Source organism: Equus przewalskii, chromosome 8 (genome assembly GCF_037783145.1).
Source record: "Equus przewalskii isolate Varuska chromosome 8, EquPr2, whole genome shotgun sequence".
Classification (NCBI taxonomy): Eukaryota; Metazoa; Chordata; class Mammalia; order Perissodactyla; family Equidae; genus Equus; species Equus przewalskii.
In genome coordinates this window covers 43,119,957-43,142,320 of record NC_091838.1, presented here as the reverse complement: position 1 = coordinate 43,142,320, position 22,364 = coordinate 43,119,957, and positions in this window count along the sequence as shown.

Below are 22,364 nucleotides of genomic sequence, written 5' to 3'. Positions count from 1 at the left end.
CCTGGCTCAGTACCTGTCAATAGTCAGTGTCTTAATAAACATTTGTTGAAGTGTTGAATGCCAAGGATAGAGCAGTATGATACTAAGAGATATACCTGGTTGGTTCTTATACAAAGAAAAATACCATGTTATACAATGAACTGAGCGACATCCTTAATTTTTATTGGAACATACCCAACTGTTCTTCATGTGGCCATTCTTCCAAGGGCTTAACATAAAATCCAACACAGTGAACAGCATGAATATAAGAATCACTGGTGAAAAGAGTAGTCAAACAGCACAAGCATGGGGAGCCAAGATTTTGATAGATCTAGATTGCTATTGGTTCAAGATTAAATTTCCTAAGTAGGGCTCACAGTGCACATATCCTGTCTAGTTGATGAAAAAAGATTTAAGTTTTGAGACAGCAGGTGACAAGGGTCACATTCTGTAGGAAGACTGAGCAGCCTATTAAAGAGATGAGACCTGTCCCATCTCCACCCAGAGGTGGGTAACAACCTCGTCTACATGAATCCTACATTCCAGTTATGCTGGATATTCATTTTCTCAAATCCATCATGCACCTTCCCACATCTCTGTCACTTTCTCTACCTGGAATGCTGTCCCCCTTTAATTTCTACCTAACAATACCCTATCCATATGCCAAGGCTCCAGTCCTTGGGATAGAGATAATAATTGCCCTATTGTCCCTTTCTCCCACATGAATATTTTGGCTGGACACTTGGCCACTTGACAATAGACTACATTTCCCAGCCTCCTTTGTAACTAGATGTGGCCAAATGACCAAGTTCTGGCCAACAGGATATGTGAGCCACTTCTGGGTCTGGGCCTTAAAGCATCAGTTGTGTGTTCCTCCATCCTCTCTTAGCCCTTCCCACAAGCCGTCAGACCGATGCAGCAATGACCAAGCTGGAAACGTACAGATGAAAACAATACCCAACAGGAGAGGGGAGCAAAGCAACGGGATAGAGCGGAACTGGGTTTCTGAATACCCTGTGGAGCTGAGCTGTCCCACCAACCTAGACTGCCACCTACATCTGTACTGTTACAGAAGAGAGAAATAAAATTATATCTTACGATTTACGTTATATAAATCACTACGTTTTGGGCTCTCTGCACATAGCTTGTTTAGTTGTCTACCATCTCGTCTGTGAAAGATTCCCTGGGAGCCCTGTCTTAAGTCTTGTTATAAGAGTTTTGGTGGCAATGCTCATAACAGCACTCCAGTGCCATTACAGTGACCTCTGTGCATGTTCTCTTGTCGTTAGTGGACTGTAAGATTCTGGAGGGCAAAGGCCACACCAATTTCATCTTTGATGTCCCCCAGAGCCATCAGCACAGTGCTCTGTCTGCAAAAGCCATGTTTGTTGAAGGAGTGAAGACACAGTGCTTCCCACTCAAGTACTGTTTTTAGAAGAGAAGCAAAGACAGTAGCAGCAAATCGATATACACACATTTCAGTAGAACCCAGAAAGAATGCGGCTGACAAATAAGAGGCCTGGTGTGCCAAGCTGGAAATAGTAATTCTCCAAAAATAAATGTATTGTGGTAACAAAGCCTGAAGAGGCTTCACGGAAAAACACAGATGGTTACTGAAACCCTGAAGCAGCCCCCACTTCCTCCTCCCAGTGACCCCATGTCCCTCAGAAGAAGCAAGGTGGAGATGGCCACACGCTCTCAGGACCTGGACAATCGCTTCTGCAGACTGGACCACCTCCTCCTGAGCACTTGTCCATAGAGCCAGGCCTGTAAAAGTAGTTTCTCAGAGGTACCTGGGAGAGGAGCACCAACAATCTTCTCCCAGGCCATCGCAGAAGAGTATAGGAAGGAGAGATTATGTCATAGGCCATCAGGAGGCACTCAGTCATTAGGGTATGAGGTCTGCAGCCAAACTGCCAGGTTTGAATTCCAGCTCTGCTACTTACCAGCTGTGCAACAGTGGACAAGTAGCTTAACCTCTCTGCACCTCCATTTCTTAACCTGTAAAACAGAGATGATAATACTACCTACTCATGAGGTTACTATAGATTTGAGTTTATACTAAGCCACTTAGAACAGTGCCTGACACATGATAATGACCGTTGCTGTCATCAGCATCAACCTTATCCTCGTTGTCGTCACCCTTGGAGGTAGCTCATGCCACAGAAGCCTTTGGCAATAGATACAGCAAATAAAAATACCCATCTTTCAGATTAAAAATACTGAGGCTTAAAGAGACTACGTTTCTTGCCAGAGGTCACCAGGAATAGAGGTAGGATCCAGACACCCCTCCAGTATCCCAGCTCTAAATCCTGTGCTAATGGGGAGCTCTGCAGCACTCACCTGGGCATTCTGCTGCTTCAAGGGCTCCTGGACTTCAGGAGGGAGCAGCCCCAGGGGGTTAAAGCCTGGAGGGGGTGGGGGCGTGTAATCTCCTACTCCTCTTGACTCGCTTCTAAGGAGTCAAGGTGAAGAGCCAGACCTCTCTGGGCACCGCCTGCCTGCTGCCCATTCCCCAGCAGGCTCCTGACCCCATCTGCCCCAAGGGGCTGAGATTCTCTGCCAGCTGGGTCCATGCACAGGGATGGGCGTGGGGAGGCACAGGAAGGTGTTTGGGTATTTGCTGATAAAAATAGATGAAGATATATGAGGGGACCAGAAAGGCACCAATGACATTGTGAGCAGGTATTTATAAAGGAAGGGATGAATGAGGAAGTACAAATGAGAAAATAGAAAAAGTGAGCTTGGGCAATGTCAGAGCACAGGTGTTTCCTGTGATATCCTGGCCCTGTAGCTGAAGTGACCCTAACAAAGTCAGGCTCTGTGTGTATGTGTGTGTGTGTGTGTGTGTGAGAGAGAGAGAGAGAGAGAGAGACACACAGACGCAGACATGAGCGGTGGACACAAAGAGAGACAGGACGAGTCAAGGAGACATACAAGAGAAAAGAAAAGCTGGAGGGAGCAAAGATGAGAAAGGAGAAGAGACAGGAGAAGGGAAGAAAGACGAGGAGAGACAGAGAGCCACACGGACCACAGAAGCTGTGATTGTCTTCACCATGTCAGATTCTCAAAGTGGCCCCCCTCAAGAAAATGAACAGAACAGCAACTTCTCGCCCTGAGGGGCCTCCCTTAGGAAAGTATGGAATGTTCCTGTTGCTGGGTGCTGACCAGCATCCCCTGCCCCCATTCCTGGCTATTGCCAGCCCCTGCAAGCCACACCTCAGCTGCAGGCCTCCCAGGCCCCCTGGAGCTTGGCAGCTCCACACTTCACCCCTTGAACTTCCTTCCAGGTCAGGCAGGACTCCAGGCCGGCTTCCTCTATCACCCTTGTCTTAACTCCAGAGAAGACAAACAAAACACCCCTTGGGACCGGCACCCTCCTCACATCTGCTTTCATGGGTGGAGGAGATTCCAGATTCCAGGCCCTTCCTGCCCAGGTACTTGACCCCTTAGCAAGGCCTGGGAATTCTTGTGCCCAGACAGCTCCTGCCCACAGCCCAGCCTCGGGACAGCTCAGCCTCAGCCTCGACACCATGAGTCTACCTATACCCAATTCCAAGTCTTACTATATCTGTATTCCCAGCAGGTCTGCCACACAGCAGGTGCAAAATAAGATTGTTGGTTGGGTGGCTTTCAAATTCTGATTCCCAGGAGTCTATAGACCATTTTTTAAAAATCTTCTTCCAGTCCAATACCAGTCCAATACCAGCCTCTTCCTCCATTTCTGCTGCGGGCATAGGGGCCTGAAGGAACCTCTTCATGACCTCCCAGATGAGAGAGGTCAGGGGACTGCAGACCCTGAGATGTTCCTGGGCCATCCTCCAAACCTAGTGTATCAGTTTCCTGTGGCTGTCATAACAAATTACCGCAAACTGAGTTGCTTCAATCAACAGGAAGTTATTCTCTCATAGTTCTAGAGGCCAGAAGTCTGAAATCAGCACCCTTGGGCTGAAATCAAGGAATTGGGAAGGCCACACTCCCTCCAGAGGCTCTAGGGAAGGAAGAATCTACTCTTTACCTCTTCCAGCTTCTGGTGGCTGCCGGCACTCCTTGGCTGTGGCCGCCATCACTCCAGTCTCTGCCTCCGTGGGTCACATTGCCTCCTCCTCTGTGCGTATGTGAACTCTCCCCTTGCCTCTTTCTGATAAAGATGCATGTGACTGCATTTAGGCCCACCTGGATAATCCAGGAGAACCTTTCCATCTTGAGATCCTTAATCACATCTGCATTCCAGCAAAGCCCTTTTTGCCATATAAGGTCACATTCACAGGTTCCACGGATTAAGACCTAGATATATTTGGGGGCCATTATTTAGTCTAACACACCTGGCCATGCTGAAACTCTTGATGCAGCAAGATCTAAATGCTCCCCTAGATCCATACCCCCAGCCACCTCAGAGAATCAGCAGTAGTTGGGTGAATGAAGAAAAAAGATGGTGACATAGTGTAAAGAGCACTGAGCTAAGAGTCCTGGCCTGGAGTGTCATGTCCCCCCTTGCTAGATCCATGACTTGAACGAGTTGCTTAGTTTATCCAAATGTTTCTGGAATGTCTTCTGTATGCTAGACAGCGTGCTGGGCCTGAGACCCAGCTGGGCCCTTGTCTACAAATGATAAATCTACCCACATCCAATACTGTGTCAACATATGAGGCAGTGCCTGGAATTGTGCCTGGTTCATAGCAAGCACACAGTAAATTCTAGCTATTACTATTAGGATTACATAGTAGGTGTTCAGTAGGGGGATTTGTTTTTAACACACAAACCATGAAGGCATGGAAAAACCAGGACAAAACTGAATCATGGAAGCCAATGGAAAAGAGAGTTTCTCCATATCTTGTTTGATGTTCACAGGTGCTCTGTGAGTGGGTTGATATTTTATTTTACTCAGGAAAAAATGAGGCTCAGAAAGTTAAGGTCCAGAAGACACAGTTGACATTCACCACATAACCATCTGTGCCCCCAAATTTCCCAGCTCCCCTGCAGCTATGCAGGGCCATGTGACAGGTTCTGTCCAATGGACTACAAGGAAAAGTGACCAAGTGTCACTAGCAGGATAAGGCAGGGGAGTTCCCTCAGCTCTCCCTTCATCTGCCCTGGTGACCATGAGGTCTCACATCAAGATGGAGTAACCACAATATGGAAACAACCCAGACCCCTGAGCCATCACTGGAAGGGAGCTGTCCGATTCACAGAGGACTCCATAGGAGTGAAAAAACAAAAGCAAAATACGAAACTCGTGTGTGTTGAGCCACTGAGATCTGGCATTTGTTTATCACAGGATAGCCTGTCCTTAACCGACTGCAAATCCAGGTCTTCCCTCTAGCTGTTTTTCCATCATCCTTCCTCAACCAAGCTTCTTAAAGGAATTGTCTGCACTTACTGTCTTTACTTCCACACCTCCCATTCACCCTCTAGTCTCTTCAGTCAGCCTTCTAGCTCATCTCTCTACTGAATTGGCCTTGTGATCACCATATTGCCAAATCCAATTGACAGTATTAGATTTTTTTCATAAGTGAATTTCTGAGGAGTGTGATTCTGTAGAAATATTTTCCTCCCTTGGTTATTCTAATAGAAAGTACCAGAAAAACTGATCCAAACTAGCTAAAACAAAACACGATTCATTAAATCACATAGAAAACAGCTCAGCAGAAGAATGGATTCCAGGGATGGTTGCTACAGTGGATTACCAATGTCATCAAAGACCCGGGTTCCTCCCATTTCTTCTCTTTGCCAGCTTTGGTGTATTGGCCTGATCCTTAGGCTGGTTTTCCTTATGGTCACAAAATAGCTGCAACTGTTCCAGGTGTCACACACAGACTTGACAAAGTCCAGAGGTAAAATAGAACCATCTCGTCCTTGCCTGTGTCTTAAGAATGGGAAACTTTTCCCAGAAGCCCTTTAGAACTCTCTCATGGTTCACTGGTCTCAGTGGGTCACATGGCCATTCCCAAGCCAATCACTGACAAGGGGAATGGGATTACCAGCACTGGCTTCCACTATCATGATCCACTCTCTGGAGCAGGGAGGTCCACATGCTTCTGTCAAGGAAGATAGAGGGACGGGTGTTGGGTGGGCAACCAACAGCCCCTGCAGCAGTTTCCTTGACCACTCCTCTTCCTGGTTCTCCTGCCACTTTGACATCCTTTCTTGTTGTCTTCTCCTGGGTCCTCTTCCTCTGAAGATAACTTGAATTTTTACTTCCCTGAGGCTCTTAAGCCAAGACTTCTTCTGGTCCTACTCTATACCCTCTCCCCAGTAGACTCATTCATCCCTAAGATTTTACTTTCTATGTATATGTCCAGGATTCCGAATCTATCCCTCCTGCTCTGAACTGTCTCTTGAGCTCTAGACCCAGATATATAACTGTTGGCTACACGAAGTCCCAAGGGATCCTCAAACTCAATGTGTCTAACACAGAACTGATCTAGACATTCTGTCCCCAGCTTCCTCAAAGCTGTTCCTCTTGGGCTTGTGGTTCAGGTTAGTGGAATCGCCTCCCCCTCTCCACTACTCCTTCTACCACATCAAATTGGTCGTCAAGCCCTAGGACTCTGGCCTGAAATCTCAAATGCGTCCATTCTCCCTATCCTCATAGCTACTGCCTGGCTTCAGGCCTCATTGCTTCTCTCCTGGTGCATCACGACAGCCTCCTAGCTGGCCTCCTAGCTGGCCTCCTAGCTCCAGTCTGGGAGCCCTCAGTCCATGTAACACAGCCACCAGAACAGTTGCATTGTGCCCCTTCATATCCACATCCCCCAGCTCGTGATCACACCTGCTGGGCCTTCCACGAGCAGGCCTCTGTTGCATCTTCATCTCACCCCCTTCTCGCCTCACTCTGCATCCCAAGAACATTGACCTTCCATATGATGTCACCTCTCTGGGCCTTTGCACATGCTGTTCTTACTGCCTGGAACATCCAGCAAACTTCCACTGTTCCTTTAAACCCCTGCTTAGTCATCATCTCCTCCAGAAAGCCTTTCCTGACTCCTTCCTGATAAAGTTAACCAGTGCCTCCTATGTGCGACAGCTTTCTTCAATGATCCAATAAACGTTCACTAAGCACTTACTAGGCACCAGGCAGTAGGGTAAAACAAGGAGACACAGTCCCTGCCCTGCAGGAGGGGGAGGAAAAGGTAACAAAGTTAGGAGATGTCAAGAGGATTTGAAATACTGAGGGAAAAGGCCTCAGGGAAGACTTTCACAGGCACCTGAAGGCTAAGCAGGAGCTCACCAGGTGAAGGGGAAAAAGGTGTAGACAGAGGGAATAGCATGCATTGAAGCCTTGGGGTAAGAAGGGACACGGCACGTCAAAAATATCAAGATGGCAAGTCTAAACTTTGTACAGGCTTCTCCCGCTGGACTTCCCAAGCCAGCTTCACCTGCTGTTCCTCCTACCCGGAGGAGCCCCTGGAGGGCGGGCTCCGCGTCTGACTCACCTCTGCCTCTTACTCCTGCAGAATGCTGGGCCCAGGAGGAGCTCAGGGGCTGCAGGTGAACGGACACCCAACAGATCTGACAAAGGTGTCACGTGTAAACTGGGACCCCTCTGTCCACAAGCTTAGCCCCAGGGAAGGGTGGGGGTGGAAGCCCCACTCCTTCCCACCCTCACATCCACACCCAGATTTGCCAGCAGCACCTGGCCCGGCCGGCAGGAGGAGTGATGCTGCCATCACTGCCCCTCAAGAACAGTGCTGTGTTTGTGTCCCCCCAGATTCATATATGGATACCTAATCCTCAATGTGATGGCATTTGAAGGTGGGGCCTTTGGGAGATGATTAGGTTCAAATGGGGTCATGAGGGTGGAGCCCTCATCAACGACATTAGTGCCCTCACAGGAAGAAACATGGGAGATGATCTCTCTCTCCACCACCTGAGACAGAGCAAGGAGACTCTCGGCAAGCCAAGAGGAGCTCTCACCAGAACCTGACCATGCCGGCGCCCTGGTCTTGGACTTCCAGCCTCCAGAACTGTGAGAAATAAATTTCTGTTGTTTAAGCCCCCCAGTCTGTGCACATTTTGTTATAGCAGCCACTTCCTGCCATATCCCTTCAGGCTCTTCTCCCCAGCTCAAGGATGTGCAGATGCACCCAGCAAGGGTGGCGCAGAAGGGCAGGATGCAGGCAGCCTTCCAACCACGCCGCTTCCTCAGCTCCACTGCCCCACCCCTTCCCTGCGAGAGAGCCTGGTCTCCTCTCTCTGAAAATGCAAGGCCTGGGCCGGTCCTTCGCTGGTCCTGGAACAAATAAAACACAGTGGTTCCAAATTCAGACTGATGCAGAGCCAAATGCCACTAAATTAGTTCTTTAAACTCTGCTCTTTAAAGAAAACTATAGATACGGACAGAATGAAACCTGGGCTTCAAGAGCCAGACTGAGTCCTTGAGCCAATTCTAAGACTGCAGAGGCCTAGAGTGGCATCCTTGGAAAGATCCTTGTTGATCAGCCCATTTCAGAGCTGAAGATAAAGGCCCAGAACTGTCCTGTCTGTGATGGCTCAGTGATCGAGGGCAGAAGCACACCTGAGGCTGCCTGATTCTCCATTCAGGGCTCTGCCTGGCATCCAGCAACCACTCTTAGCACTCCCAGCAGATGAATCAGATAACAGGGAGCTACACAAAAGTGGATGGAGACTTTGCCTAGAGCTCATCCGAAGCAACACTCCCAGCCTCCCAGAGACGGCAGCCCATCCAGAGGGGGACAGCTGAGCCCCGGCAGAAGGAAAATGTAAGTGTGTGCCTGCCCTGCCCCTCAGCCCAGCTCCATCCTGGCTGAGTGTTAGCAGGTGCCTGAGCAGAGAGGTCCTGGAATTATACTCTGCTTTATTCCCACATTTACCTGGGGACACACCCTGGGAGGCCCAGCCAAAGCAGCAGTAAGCTTAGGGCAATTTTAGATAAAATCTAGAGAATGGAGAATAACAGATCTCAGTTATGCAGGTCCCTAGAAGAACAGGTCAAAAATTATTCAGGGGCTGGCCCAGTGGCACAGTGGTTAAGTGTGCACATTCTGCTTCAGTGGCCCGGGATTCGCTGGTTTGGATCCCAGGTGCAGACATGGCACCACTTGGCACGCCATGCTGTGGTAGGCGTCCCACATATAAAGTAGAGGAAGATGGGCACGGATGTTAGCTCAGGGCCAGGCTTCCTCAGCAAAAAGCAGAGGATTGGCAGCAGATGTTAGCTCAGGGCTAATCTTCCTCAAAAAAAAAAAAAAATTTATTCCGAACTACTGAGGGCAGAGGAATCCAGTAGGAGGGTGATGTGGAGTGGGGGTGAGCGTAGATAAATCTGCTAAATTCAGACCACCAGCCCCTTTCTATTTTCTATGATCTTTCTTTTTCACCATCTGTTTGGGAACAGAGAGTGGCAGAGCAGCTGCAGGTCCCAGGGAGCACGGAGCAGACCTGGCCACACTGGCTGCAGGGTGCAGCAGCCAGCCAGAGGCTGAGGCTGCCTTGTCTGATCTTTCTGTATCTGGCATCTGACCTTCCCAAGTTATCACTACTCCCTTATCTGCTTCTTCAGCCCACCCTTCGCCTACCTCAGCAGGCCTCATGAGGAGCACTGAGCAGTTGCCAAGTAGAAGAGTGACTAATCTACACTGATCAGGAAGAGATGGGCCCTGTAGAGACACCCAGGGAGCCCGGGGCCAGGGCCCTCCCAAGGATGGACCCAGGAAGCAGCTCTCTTTCCTGATTCTCCCAACACGTGCCCCTGCCACCTGAGCTTCAGGCAGGCACCCTGCTCTGGGGAGGGCGTATGTGGTCTGCTGAGAGCTCGGGCTCTGAGGGCAAAGGAGGTGGTTGGTCCTGGTTCTTGTGTTCTCCATAGCAATACGGGATCCCAAATCTGGGCGTGATGGCTGTCCTCAGGATCCAGAGTGCTCTGTTGACACTCTCCCTGAATTAGCAGTGTTTAGGAGCAGTCCACCGCCTCCCCACCAGACTCCTCTGTGAGGGACTACACCAGCTGCTTCGCCGTTATATCCTCTGACGACGGTAGGCAGAACAATGGCCCCAAAAGATTTATATGTTCTAATCCTAGAACCTGTGAATGCTACCTTATTATAGAGACAAAGGGGTGGGGGACTTTGCAGGTATGATTAAGGATTTTGAGAAGGGAAGCTTATCCTGAATTTCCTGGTGGGCCCCAAATGCAATCACATGCATCCTTATCAGAGGGAGGCAGAGGAGATTTCACACATGCAGAAGAGGAGGAGGCAGTGTGACCACAGAGGCAGAGACTGGAGTGACGCAGCTACAAGCCAAGGAATGCCACAGCCCCCGGAGGCTGAAGAAACAAGGAACAGATTCCCCCCTAGAGCCTCCAGAAGGAATGCAGTCCTGCGGGCACCATGATTTGGGGCCAGTGATACTGACTTTGTGGTAATTTGTTACAGGAGCCACAGGAAATTAATACAGTGAGTGACCTCACAGGATTTATTTCTATTATTCATTCAACAAACATCTACCAACTGCTGACTGTATGCCAGGCAGTGTTGTTGGTGCTGAGATGCAGCTGTGAACAGGACAGGGCAGGCCATGCCCCATAAAGTTGCAGCCCAGCTGAGTGCAGAGGGCCCAAGGGCCTGTAGATGATGGCCAGAAAGCATCACCCAGGGAAGTCCCTAAAACATTTATCTAATGCTTTGTTTTTAAGTTGTGCTTGCTTATAGGTACCAAGGCAGAACATCACCAGGTGGCCAAACCACAGAACCGGTGCAAACCAGAAAAGTCCAAGATGGCACGGGCTGCCACGCACAAAAGGAAACAAGTACAAAAGGTGCCATGAGGGGGAAAAGAAGATCTGCGCATGCTCCAAATGCCCCCACCCCCTTCGCATCCCACAAGAACCCTGCTCACCTTCCCTTCCTTTGGGTGTTAGAGCAGGAGCGCTGCATCCTCCATTCGTTGGTCACTGAGTACAATCTCTGCTCTGCTATTCCGAACCCAGTCTTGTTCTATTGGCAGGAGCGCTTCCGGGCACAAAGACCCGCTAGCCGGTCCCTGGTCCCCTAGGGCTCAGTAACAAAAGAGCTCGCTCACAATAATTACAGACAGCATCACAGATGAGGAGGAGAGAATGAACATTGCAAACGATCGCTTTTAAAGATAGTTTTTAAAAAAATGCATGGACCTCCATAAAATAGTGGCAATTCCTGCCACTATTATATTCACAAATTATATTCAAGTATCCTTGGGAGCACACATGACCTCTTCAGGGGAAACACAAAGCTCTCTAAATCCCAGCCACACCCCAGAAAGCTTCAGTCCTCACGGGGACAATGTGGGTCAGAGGGGGCTAGCGGGAGACCCGTGCTTGTTGCACTTCTGCCCCGCAGGCCACTGCACAGAGGGCCAGGCCGCTGACAGACTCATGGAAACAGCCTAACCCCGGGATTACATCACGGCAGGGGTCCTGGAAGAGCGGCTGTTCAACGCTCCCACAGAGATCGACTGCATGTAATTTACACCAAACTTCAGAGTGAGGTCATGACTCGGGGCTTACTTTAGATGAGTCAAAACACGTTGGGCCTCGCTCTGGCAAACGGTGTGCTTCCTCACAGGTAAGTTGGTCACACCAGGCAGGCAGTGACCTCATGTAATCACCCCGTGTGGTGTACTCCAGAATGGGCCATCTCCAAAGCTGGTTAAGAATCTAGCACCACCCTGGAATTACCAGATACCTGAGTCTGCAAAATATCTGCTGACCTTCTTGGCCACAGGACTCACCCTGTCTCAACAACCCAGGAGGAGGCGTCAGGGCAGCGTGGGGTGAGGGCAGGAAGCCAGGATGGTCCACAGTCTGCCTCAACTTCCTGGGCCTCTTGCTTCTTGGAGGCTTAACAATACCCCTGTTTCCACCTCTTTTGAGGATTAAATGAGACAACAGATGGAAATACACTTTGAAAAGCGTTAGGCACAAAGCCAAGGCCAAGTGATGTTTTTAATCATTGAAATTGTTCAGTGGCTTCTGGAAACAATTAACTCTATGTTGTCTTTGCAGGATACAAAAAAATCTTCCTCTAAATTGTGTTTCAGTAGCTACAATGGTCTGTTAGCTGATTCTTACCCCCACATACACTCACCCCCTCCAGGCTTGCAGCTCCATGGCAGTTTCCAAAGTGGAGCACTGTGTAGTAAAGAATTAACCCTGCCCGAACAGAGGCCTGGCCTTTGCCCTAGACTCCTACAAGTTTTCTCTAAGCCCTTGGGATGTCTTGTCTGATAAGAGTTTACCTGGGGGCCTTGGACCACACTGGATAGCCCAACCATATGCTTTGTGGTGGGGGCTTTGGGCCACATGGTATCAGCTTGAAGGGCTGGAGATTAAAGGGCAGCCAAGCGGGTGGTCCACTGGAGCTACCTGACTGAGCCCCACTGAAAACTCTGGACACCAAGGCTCGGGTGAGCTTCCCCGGTTGGCAGTACTCCACATGTATTGTCACACATCGTTGCCAAGAAAAGTTGGTGCTGTCCATGACTCCACTGGAGAGGATAACCAGAAGCTTCCCTCCCGGAACTTTCTCCTCCATGTGTCTCTTCCCTTGGCAGATTCCTTTCACTGTAATAAACTTTAGTCGTAAGTATAACAGCTTTCAGTAAATTCTGTAAGTCCTTCTAATTTATTGAAACTGAGGGTACTGTTGGGGGCCCCAGACTTGCACTTGGCATCAGAAGTGAGGGTGCTCTTGCGGACTGCCCCCACACTGTGTAAGTTCTTAACATTTTTGTGACTCAGGACTCCTCTGGCAGTCGGGTGAAGCCTGTGGACCTTTTCTCAGGATACTGTTCTTGAATGCATAAAATGAAATGTAAAGTATTCAAAGAACACCAGTTAGGTTGAAATGTAAATGTCAAAATATGTACTTCTTTATTAACATGTTAAATGACAAGTTCTAGCAGTGGATTTAATACCCAGTTTTGAAGTAGCTGTAAGTGTAGCCAATATTTCAAATTATCTGCAACAACTATAAAGAAATGTGGACTTGTGTTAATGGCAAAGTCACAAGCATTGTAACCACTAGTGTATTTTACTGCATACATTCACAATGCAAAGAGATTCTAAATTTCAGTTAGAGGTTAGTGAAAATAAAAGGTCAAATTTTTTTCCCATCCAAGATCACAGACCCCATGAATTCTATCTACAGACCATCAAGGGTTCATGGGCCCCAGATTCAGAAGCCTGGTTAAGGGCTTAGATGATAATCTTACTACCCCTCATAGCTGCTGAGTTAGAACTGCTGCTGTCAATATTATTAATAATAATAATAGCTAATATTTATTGAGCACTTGCTCTGTGCTAGGCATAATACATGTGCAAGTGTCATACAAATTGGAACCATTATTTTTATATTATATTATTAATGAAGGTGAGCATTCAGGTTAAGAAAATACTAGCTACCACTTTTGGCACACTTCATGTGGGCAAGGCCCGTGCCCAGGGCTCTCGGCTCATTCCTCACTTAGGCCTCACTACGGCCTGCTGTGTGAAATCACGGACAAGGAGAGTGAGGCTTCCAGAGTTTAAGCAACTTACTCAAATTATAATGCTAGTAATGAGTAGAGCAAGGACTCCAAACCAGATCTCTTTGACTCAAGGCAGAGCACAGCTCACAAAAATTGGCAGAAAGACATTCTGCAAGCGAAGGTGGCCCCAGAGGTGCCACCAGATGACCTGACCACAATGGTCCTTCTGGGTTCAGGCAGAAAGACTGATCACTGAATGGAAATAGAGATAACTCAGCACAAGGTCCCGCATGGATTAACAAGTCAATGATCCCTGAGGCTGTGAGGAATGCTGTGCTAATCATTAGTGTTTAGATTCCAGAACCATGGGGATCACAGAAGACTAACCTGCTCAGTGAAGAGCTTCCTGGTTTCCCTAAGAATATCCTTCTCTGCACACAGAGGAACCTGCAGGCTTGCCACTGAGCTAGCAGCATCCTCAATACCAGGCCATGTGGGCTTTGCTTTCTCCAAAGAAAAAAATCTTGGACCGCTCCTATTTGGAATGGATTCTACAGAGTGGCTATTGGCAGGAAAGCCTATCCAAGGACCAAGATGCCTTGCGGAGGCAAAGGCAGGTCAGCGGGGGGAGGGGGGGGCAGCGCTTGGACACAAGTAGGAAAAAATCTTAAAGCAAAATGAGTCACAGAACAAGAAACTATGTGGCACCATGTCACTACTCCCTGTATCCTCACCCACGGCAGACCCAGATAATGGGACACTTATAATTCTCTTGCTGAGACTGGATGTGGCCACAGAATCCTTCTCAACACAGCTGTCCAAATGGCTACAACCAACTGATTCAACTTGATGCACAGGTTGAAACTTATTTTCCGTCAGAGCTAGGCATACCAAAAAGAAAGGGAAAATGTTATACTCTTGAAATAATGACATGAAGCAAGAATAGCTCACACTTATTAAAGGTGTATCTTGTGTCAGTCCCTGTTCTAAGCACTTTACATGTATTAATTCACAGTTCCCTTCTTCACAACAATCCTATGAAGTTGATACTATTATGAGCCCCATTTTTCGTATGAAAAACCTGAGGCACAGATAGATTAAGTTACTTACCCAAAGTCACCCAGTTAGTAAGGGATAAAGTCAGGATTTGAATTGAGGCAGTCTGGGTCCAAAACTTGCATATTTAAATAATCACTACACTGTGTTGACCCTCTCCACGTGCTAGTGGTGTTTTCAGCCAATGATCTTGGCAAAAGACAAAGATGGGAACAGCTTTACAGTTTTGCATGTCAGACATCAGCAAAGGTGACTTATAACACCCTAAAAGACTATTCTCTGCAGTCCTCAAAGAGATGCTTTTGTCAGTAAATGCACCTTGCTCTGGTTCTGCTTCTCAATGCAGCTGACTTCCCCACTTCTCACTTCCCAGAGAAGCTCATCTGCAGGCCAGGCTGGCCAAACCTGGGAAGGCAGCAGAGGCCAGCAGGAAGCAAGTCTGAGACTTCGGCTGAGGCTGGGCTCCCCAACTCTCCCTCCTCACCTGGTGCCCTTTATGGCCTGTGTATTCCCTGACCCAACTTCTGGCCTAATTACAGATCCCTGGCACTGTCTAAACTGGCCCACCTCGACCTGGGAACTCCCTGGAATCCGGTCATCCTGTTAACATCAGGAGTTGAGAAGAACAGGTGCAGAGGGGGCCAGCTCCACCCCTGCCTACTGTCCCAATGGTGACAAGTCAGATCTCCAAGGCAACAAGTCAGAGTCCAAGCACATGACTCAGCCACCATATTGCATCATCTCTTTTCAAAGATGGAGCGGAAGGGAGCTTTAGGAGGTTGCTGCAACCCTAGCCTCTGCAACAGAAAAGATTCTTACCTGCCCTTGCAGGTAGCTGCTCTCAGCAGCAGGAACAAGTGTGTCATCTGAGCTGAACCCAAGGCTACCACCAACCCCTCTCAAGTTTCCACATTCAGTGACCGCTGACTCAGGCAGCCAGTGGTGGCCATGGCAGAACTCGGCGAGGTGCTGTCTGCTTCACCCCCATTTCCACCCAGTCCCACATGTGCACTCTGGGCACAGAGATGGAAATGGAGACCCTCAGGGGCACTAGACCAGCAGCTCTCGGTGTTAGAAGTGGTGGTTCTGGTTATGACCTAGAGTGGCATGGGACCCACTGGGCTCCCACACCCGAACCCTGACAGGGAGTCAGTTGGGAGAGACTCTGAGCAGACTGAAGGGTCGCAGGCTGGCTCAGCCAGTCCAAACCACGTTAGCGTCAGCCGTCATTCGGAATTAGCTCGGTCTCCTCTCCTCCTTCTACCCATGAAAAAGGCAAACTTTTAGAAACCCCATTGAAATCTCTCCAAGTGCTTTCAGTAAATTTTGTAGAGCACTTTGTGGTATATTATACCGTTTCATAAGTAACACTTCATCCACTCTTATATGGAGTCTGAGAGGCATGAAGGGTGGATCACTATCCCCATTTGTTAAGCAAGGAAACAGGTTCTGGAAGATAGAGTGAAGAGCCACAATCACATGGTAAGTAAAATGGCAGAAAAAAATCCAAACCCAGATCTGAGTGCGAAGTCCCAGCTCGTCCCACTAGACCAAGTTAATAGTCTGCTGTGCTGATGCCTCGTCGGCAGCCCACACACCCTTAAGAGGTTCCTGGTGGACCACGAAGCAGAAGCAGAAGCAGAAGCAGAATTTAAAATGGATCTCTGGGCTGATACCAAAGCCTGACAAGGACAGCACGAAAAAGGAGAACTACGGGCCAATATCGCTGATGAAGATAAATGCAAAAATTCTCAACAAAATTTTGGCAACCCAAATTCAGCAATACATCAAAAGGATCACATATCATGATCAAGTGGGATTCATACCAGGGACACCGGGATGGTTCAACATCCGCAAATCAATCAACATGATACACCACATCAACAAATTGAGGAATAAAAACCACATGATCATCTCAATAGATGCAGAGAAAGCATTTGACAAGATCCAACAGCCATTTATGATAAAAACTCTGAACAAAACAGGGATAGAAGGGAACTACCTCAACATAATAAAGGCCAATATGACAAACCCACAGCCAACATCATACTCAATGGGCAAAAACTGAGCACCATCCCCCTGAGAACAGGAACGAGACAAGGATGCCCACTATCACCACTCTTATTTAACATAGTATTGGAGGTTTTGGCCAGAGCGATTAGGCAAGAAAAAGGAGAAAAAGGAATCCAAATAGGGAGGGAAGAAGTGAAACTCTCGCTGTTTGCAGACATGATCTTATATATAGAAAACCCCAAAGAATCCGTTGGAAAACTATTAGAAATAATCAACAACTACAGCAAAGTTGCAGGGCATAGGATCAATTTACATAAATCAGTAGCATTTCTATACTCTCATAACGAACTAACAGAAAAAGAACTCAAGAACACAATACCATTCACAATTGCAACAAAAAGAATAAAATACCTCGGGATGAATTTAACTAAGGAAGTGAAAGACCTATACGACGACAACTACAAGGCGTTTCTGAAAGAAATGGATAACGACATGAAGAGATGGAAAGACATTCCGTGTACATGGATTGGAAGAATAAACATAGTTAAAATGTCCATTCTACCTAAAGCAATCTACAGATTCAACGCTATCCCAATCAGAAGCCCAATGACATTCTTTACAGAAATATAACAAAGAATCCTAAACTTCATCTGGGGCAACAAAAGACCCCAAATTGCTAAAGCAATCCTGAGAAAAAAAGAACAAAGCTGGAGGCATCACAATCCCTGACTTCAAAACATACTACAAAGCTACAGTAATCAAAACAGCATGGTACTGGTACAAAAACAGGTGCACAGATCAATGGAACAGAATTGAAAGCCCAGAAATAAAACCACACATCTACGGGCAGCTAATCTTCGACAAAGGAGCTGAGGGCATACAATGGAGAAAAGAAAGTCTTTTCAACAAATGGTGCTGGGAAAACTGGAAAGCCACATGTAAAAGAGTGAAAATTGACCATTCTTTTTTACCATTCACAAAAATAAACTCAAAATGGATGAAAGACCTAAAGGTGAGACCTGATACCATAAGGCTTCTAGAGGAAAATGTAGGCAGTACTCTCTTTGACATCAGTATTAAAAGGATCTTTTCCGACACCATGTCTTCACAGACAAGGAAAACAATAGAAAGAATAAATAAATGGGACTTCATCAGACTAAAGAGTTTCTTCAAGGCATAGGAAAACAGGATTGAAACAAAAAAACAACACACTAACTGGGAAAAAATATTTGCAAGTCATACATCTGACAAATGGTTAATATCCATAATATATAAAGAACTCTCACAACTCAACAACAAAAAAACAAACAACCCAATCAAAAAATTGGCAGGAGAGATGAACAGACATTTCTCCAAAGAAGATATACAGATGGCCAATAGGCACATGAAAAGATGTTCATCATCACTGATCATCAGGGAAATGCAAATCAAAACTACACTAAGATATCACCTTACACTCATTACAATGACAAAAATAACCAAAGCAAAACGTAACAAATGTTGGAGAGGTTGTGGAGAAAAAGGAACCGTCATACACTCTTGGTGGGAATGCAAACTGGTGCAGCCACTATGGAAAACAGTTTGGATATTCCTCAAAAAATTAAAAATAGAACTACCATATGATCCAACTATCCCACTACTGGGTATCTATCCAAAAAGCTTGAAGTCAGCAATTCCAAAAGTCCCATGTACCCCAATGTTCATTGCAGCATTGTTTACAATAGCCAAGATGTGGAAGCAACCTAAGTGCCCATCAACAGATGACTGGATAAAAAAGATGTGGTATATATACACAATGGAATACTGCTCAGCTGTAAAAAAGAAGAAAATCATCCCATTTGCAACAGCATGGATGGACATTGAAGGAATTATGTTAAGTGAAATAAGCCAGATAGAGAAGGACAATCTCTGTATGACTCCACTTATATGAGGAATTTTAAAATGCAGACAAAGAGAGCAGATTAATGGCTACTGGGAGAAAGGTGGGGTGGGGGGTGGGCACAAAGGGTGAAGGGGTGCACCTACAACACAACTGACAAACAATAATGTACAACTGAAATTTCACAAGATTGTAACCTATCATTAACTCAATAAAAATTAAATTATAAAAAAAATGGATCTCTGGGGTCCTCACAGCCTCCGCCAGCCTGCTGCTCTGGCACTTTGCACGCCTGTCCCCGACACCCCATCTCCTACCCCACCCACCTTCCTGGCAATTACTGGTGGAGCAAATAGGTTAGGCCATTAGACACTCGCCAACCTTTGGTCAGCACTCACCTACCATTGGCGGGGCAGGGAGCAGCTAAAATGAGAGGGTTAGACAATCCTGTCTATACTAGGATTATAAATGTATAATTCTCTGTACTTATCTCCAGCTTTTTGTAAAGAAAGTATTTCACAAATAGGTCAGGCTAAGGGTGAGTCAGACAGAAGCCATTCACATCTGCTTAGGTCTAGCAAACGGGTGGAGAGGAATGTTCTAAGCAGTTCCCTGCAGCCAATGCCTTTGTTGTCATGTGGAATTCTGGCAAGATCCCTGCTTTGGGAAATTTTCACAGGGCCTGTCCAGAAAACTCCAGGCACATTACTCGGCAACCTCACCATATTTTCCCTTTTGTTGGTAGGATCTGGGACTGGTTCACCAAAGCCGCTCAGGCCCAGTCTCAAGAGATGGCCAGGCCCCGAAAGATCATCTGGTTCTCACATGGTCCTCCTTATTCTTGAAGTCCCTTCTGGAATTTCTGTCCTCACTGTGGTGTCCGGTCCTCATTCCTGGCACAGGAAAAAAAGCAATCTAGTAAAATTATGGCATGGCAAGATGTGGGTGTCACTCTTCCCAGAAATCATGAGTGCAAATCAGCAGAGGAGAGAGCCATGATTGGGTGGAGATCAGAACTGGCTTGTTGCTGGGCTGGACACCTTGTGTAATCGGGCATCGCCTTGACTTTTCGTCCTACCCTACCTTTCAAACCTTTGCTCTTGGTTCTCTCCTCCTCATCTGGGACATCTTGGGAAGATCTCAAAACTCTTTGGTCACTTGCAGATATTAGCCAATGCTTATTTTCAGATATTAAACATTCCAGGCCTGAGCCAGCCCTGATGGTCTAGTGCTTAAAGTTTGGTGCTCACTGCTTCGGTGGCCTGGGTGTGCTTCCCCATTGCAGAACCACAGAACCCAGCTGTCATTTGCCATGCTGTGGCGGCGGTCACACAGAAGAAGCAGAATGACTTACAACTGGGATATACAACCACATACTGGGGCTTTGGGGAGGAAAGAAAAAGAGGGAGATTGGCAACAGATGATAGCTCAGGGCAAATCTTTCGCCGCAAAAAAACTCCCAGCCAACCTAAATGAAAACCTGAATCTCTCAGCCAATTCAAGGTTTATTCCCTCTTCTTCATCTTCCCTCCATCCCCCATCTCCAACCCCAACACCTGACCCGGGCACAGAAACCCGCCTCGGGGAGGGTCTCTTCTTTGCCTCTTCCTCCTCACATTTCTACTCCTCCTTCCACAGTCTCCACCTGCTCCAGGCTTTCCAGGTTTGGAGCAGGGAGAAGAAATGAGAAGCAAAGGGGCAAAAGTGTCCTTTTAATTAGTTAATGAGTTTTCTACTCCTCTCTGGCCATAATTAGCAAATAAAAAAACAGGATGCCCAGTTAAATGTGAATGTTAGATAAACAATGGATAATTTTTTGGTGTAAGAATGTTGCACACCGGGGCCGGCCCCGTGGCACAGCGGTTAAGTGTGCACGTTCTGCTTTGGGGCCCGGAGTTTACAGGTCCCGATCCCAGGTGCAGACATGGCACCGCTTGGCAAGCCATGCTGTGGTAGGCATCCCACATATAAAGTGGAGGAAGATGGGCATGGATGTTAGCTCAGGGCCAGTCTTCCTCAGCAAAAAGAGGAGGACTGGCAGCAGCAGATGTTAGCTCAGGGCTAATCTTCCTCAAAAACAAAAAAAGAAGAAAATAAAATAATAAAAAGAAAACTATAAAAAAAAAGAATGCTGCTCGCCACATTTGGGCATCCTGCATTTTATCTGGTAATGATACTCTGGCTGCCAACTGCTTCTGAGTCATGGACAGTGTATTAGTTTCCCATTGCTGCTGCAACAAACTGTCACAAACCTAGAGGTTTAAAACAGCTCACATTTATTTTCTTACAGTTCTGGAGGTCAGAAGTCTAAAATGCGTTGGCAGGGCTGCATTCCTTCAGGAGCCTCTAGAGGAGAATCCCTTTCCTTGCCTTTTTCAGCTTTCAGAAGCCACCTGCACTCCTTGACACACGGCCCCTCCTCCATCTTCAACGCCAGCAGCATAGCATCTTCTCTCCTCTCTGACTTCTACTTCCATCTTCACGTCTTCTCTCTTATAAGAGCCTTTGGGATTCCATTGGACCCACCTGGATGATCCAGGATAATCCCTCATCTCAAAATCTTTAACTTAATCACATCTGCAAAGTCCCTTTCACCATTATCGTAACACATTCACAGGTTCCAGGCATTGGGACATAGACATCTTTGAGGGGCTGTTATTTAGCAGTTGTCTCAGGCGGGCTCTTTCCCTTTCCCTCAAGCAGCTGTTAGTGGGTTCTTTGAAGACCTCCCTGCTGGGGATCCCCAGCGCTGCCCCATTCTCTGATCCAGGCAACATGGGTGATGCCCTCTCCAGCTAACTTTCTACAAAAATTCCTCAGCGCCTGCTTGAAGGTACAACCCACAGAGGCACTTTCTGCTGAGGTCGCCTCTCCTGAGCAGGCAGTAATGTTGGGTGGGGTACTTTCAAGACAAGCCTGGGTACCTCCCAAGGTGTCAGGTCACCCTGGACCCCAAGGAAACATTCCAGCCCTGGCTCCAACAAATTCTGGAAGTGAATGCCACTCCCAAGAAACAGTTTCATGGAGCCACAGGGGTGGCCTGTATGTTCTTTCTCATTAAAGAAATCCTTGACTCTTTGAGTAATCTTTAGCCTTTTCTTAGATCTAGGCTGGAGGTGGGTGATGTGCCAAGACTAGGAGTTGCAGGACCAGTTTGGATACTTCTTAGCAAGCTCCTCATGGATGGTCTGGTCTCTCTTTAAAATGTGTGCGTGTTGGCAGAGGTGAGAGTAGGGAACGCAAGAGATTTCACCTATTGTTCTAAGCTTTGGGTTTCAGTCAATATCCCCAGACAACTGGAAAAGTCTAGCCTGTCCTTCTGGACAAAGAAAAAAGTGATCCAGAAAATAAATTCACAGGAAAATACGGTGTCACCTATCCCTGAGGTACTCATGTTTTAATAAAGGAGACAGCAATGACTGACTCAAATGTATGCTTTGCTAATGAAAAAACTGCCCCACATCAATGATAAACTTTCACCAGAAGCCAGTCCTATACCTGGCGCTGCCTACTTGAGCCTGGCATGCGCATTCTACAGTTGGAGCTGGGCCCTGAGACACACTTAAGCTGGCACCAGAGAGCCTGTAATGGCTGACTGGAAGGCAGCTTGAATGGTGCCAGGGATGGCCCACAAGCTCGGTTTGCATGCCCACCCTGCAAGTCAGTGCAGTTATGCACTGCATAACGATGTCTCTGTCAGCAACGGACCACTTATACGACAGTGGTCCCATAAGATTAGCGCCATATAGCCTAGGTGTGTAGCAGGCTGCACTGTTTGGTTTGTGTAAGTATACTCTGTGATGTTCACACAAGGCCGAAATCAACTAAGGGCACATTTCTCAGAACATTTCCCCGTCGTTAAGTGACACATCACTGTAGTGGCCGGTAGTATTTGGAAGAGTACTAAGGCTGCCCTAGATTTGGTGAGAGGGTCACAGTCATGGGCGTGGGGGCAGAGTGGTGGTTTGGA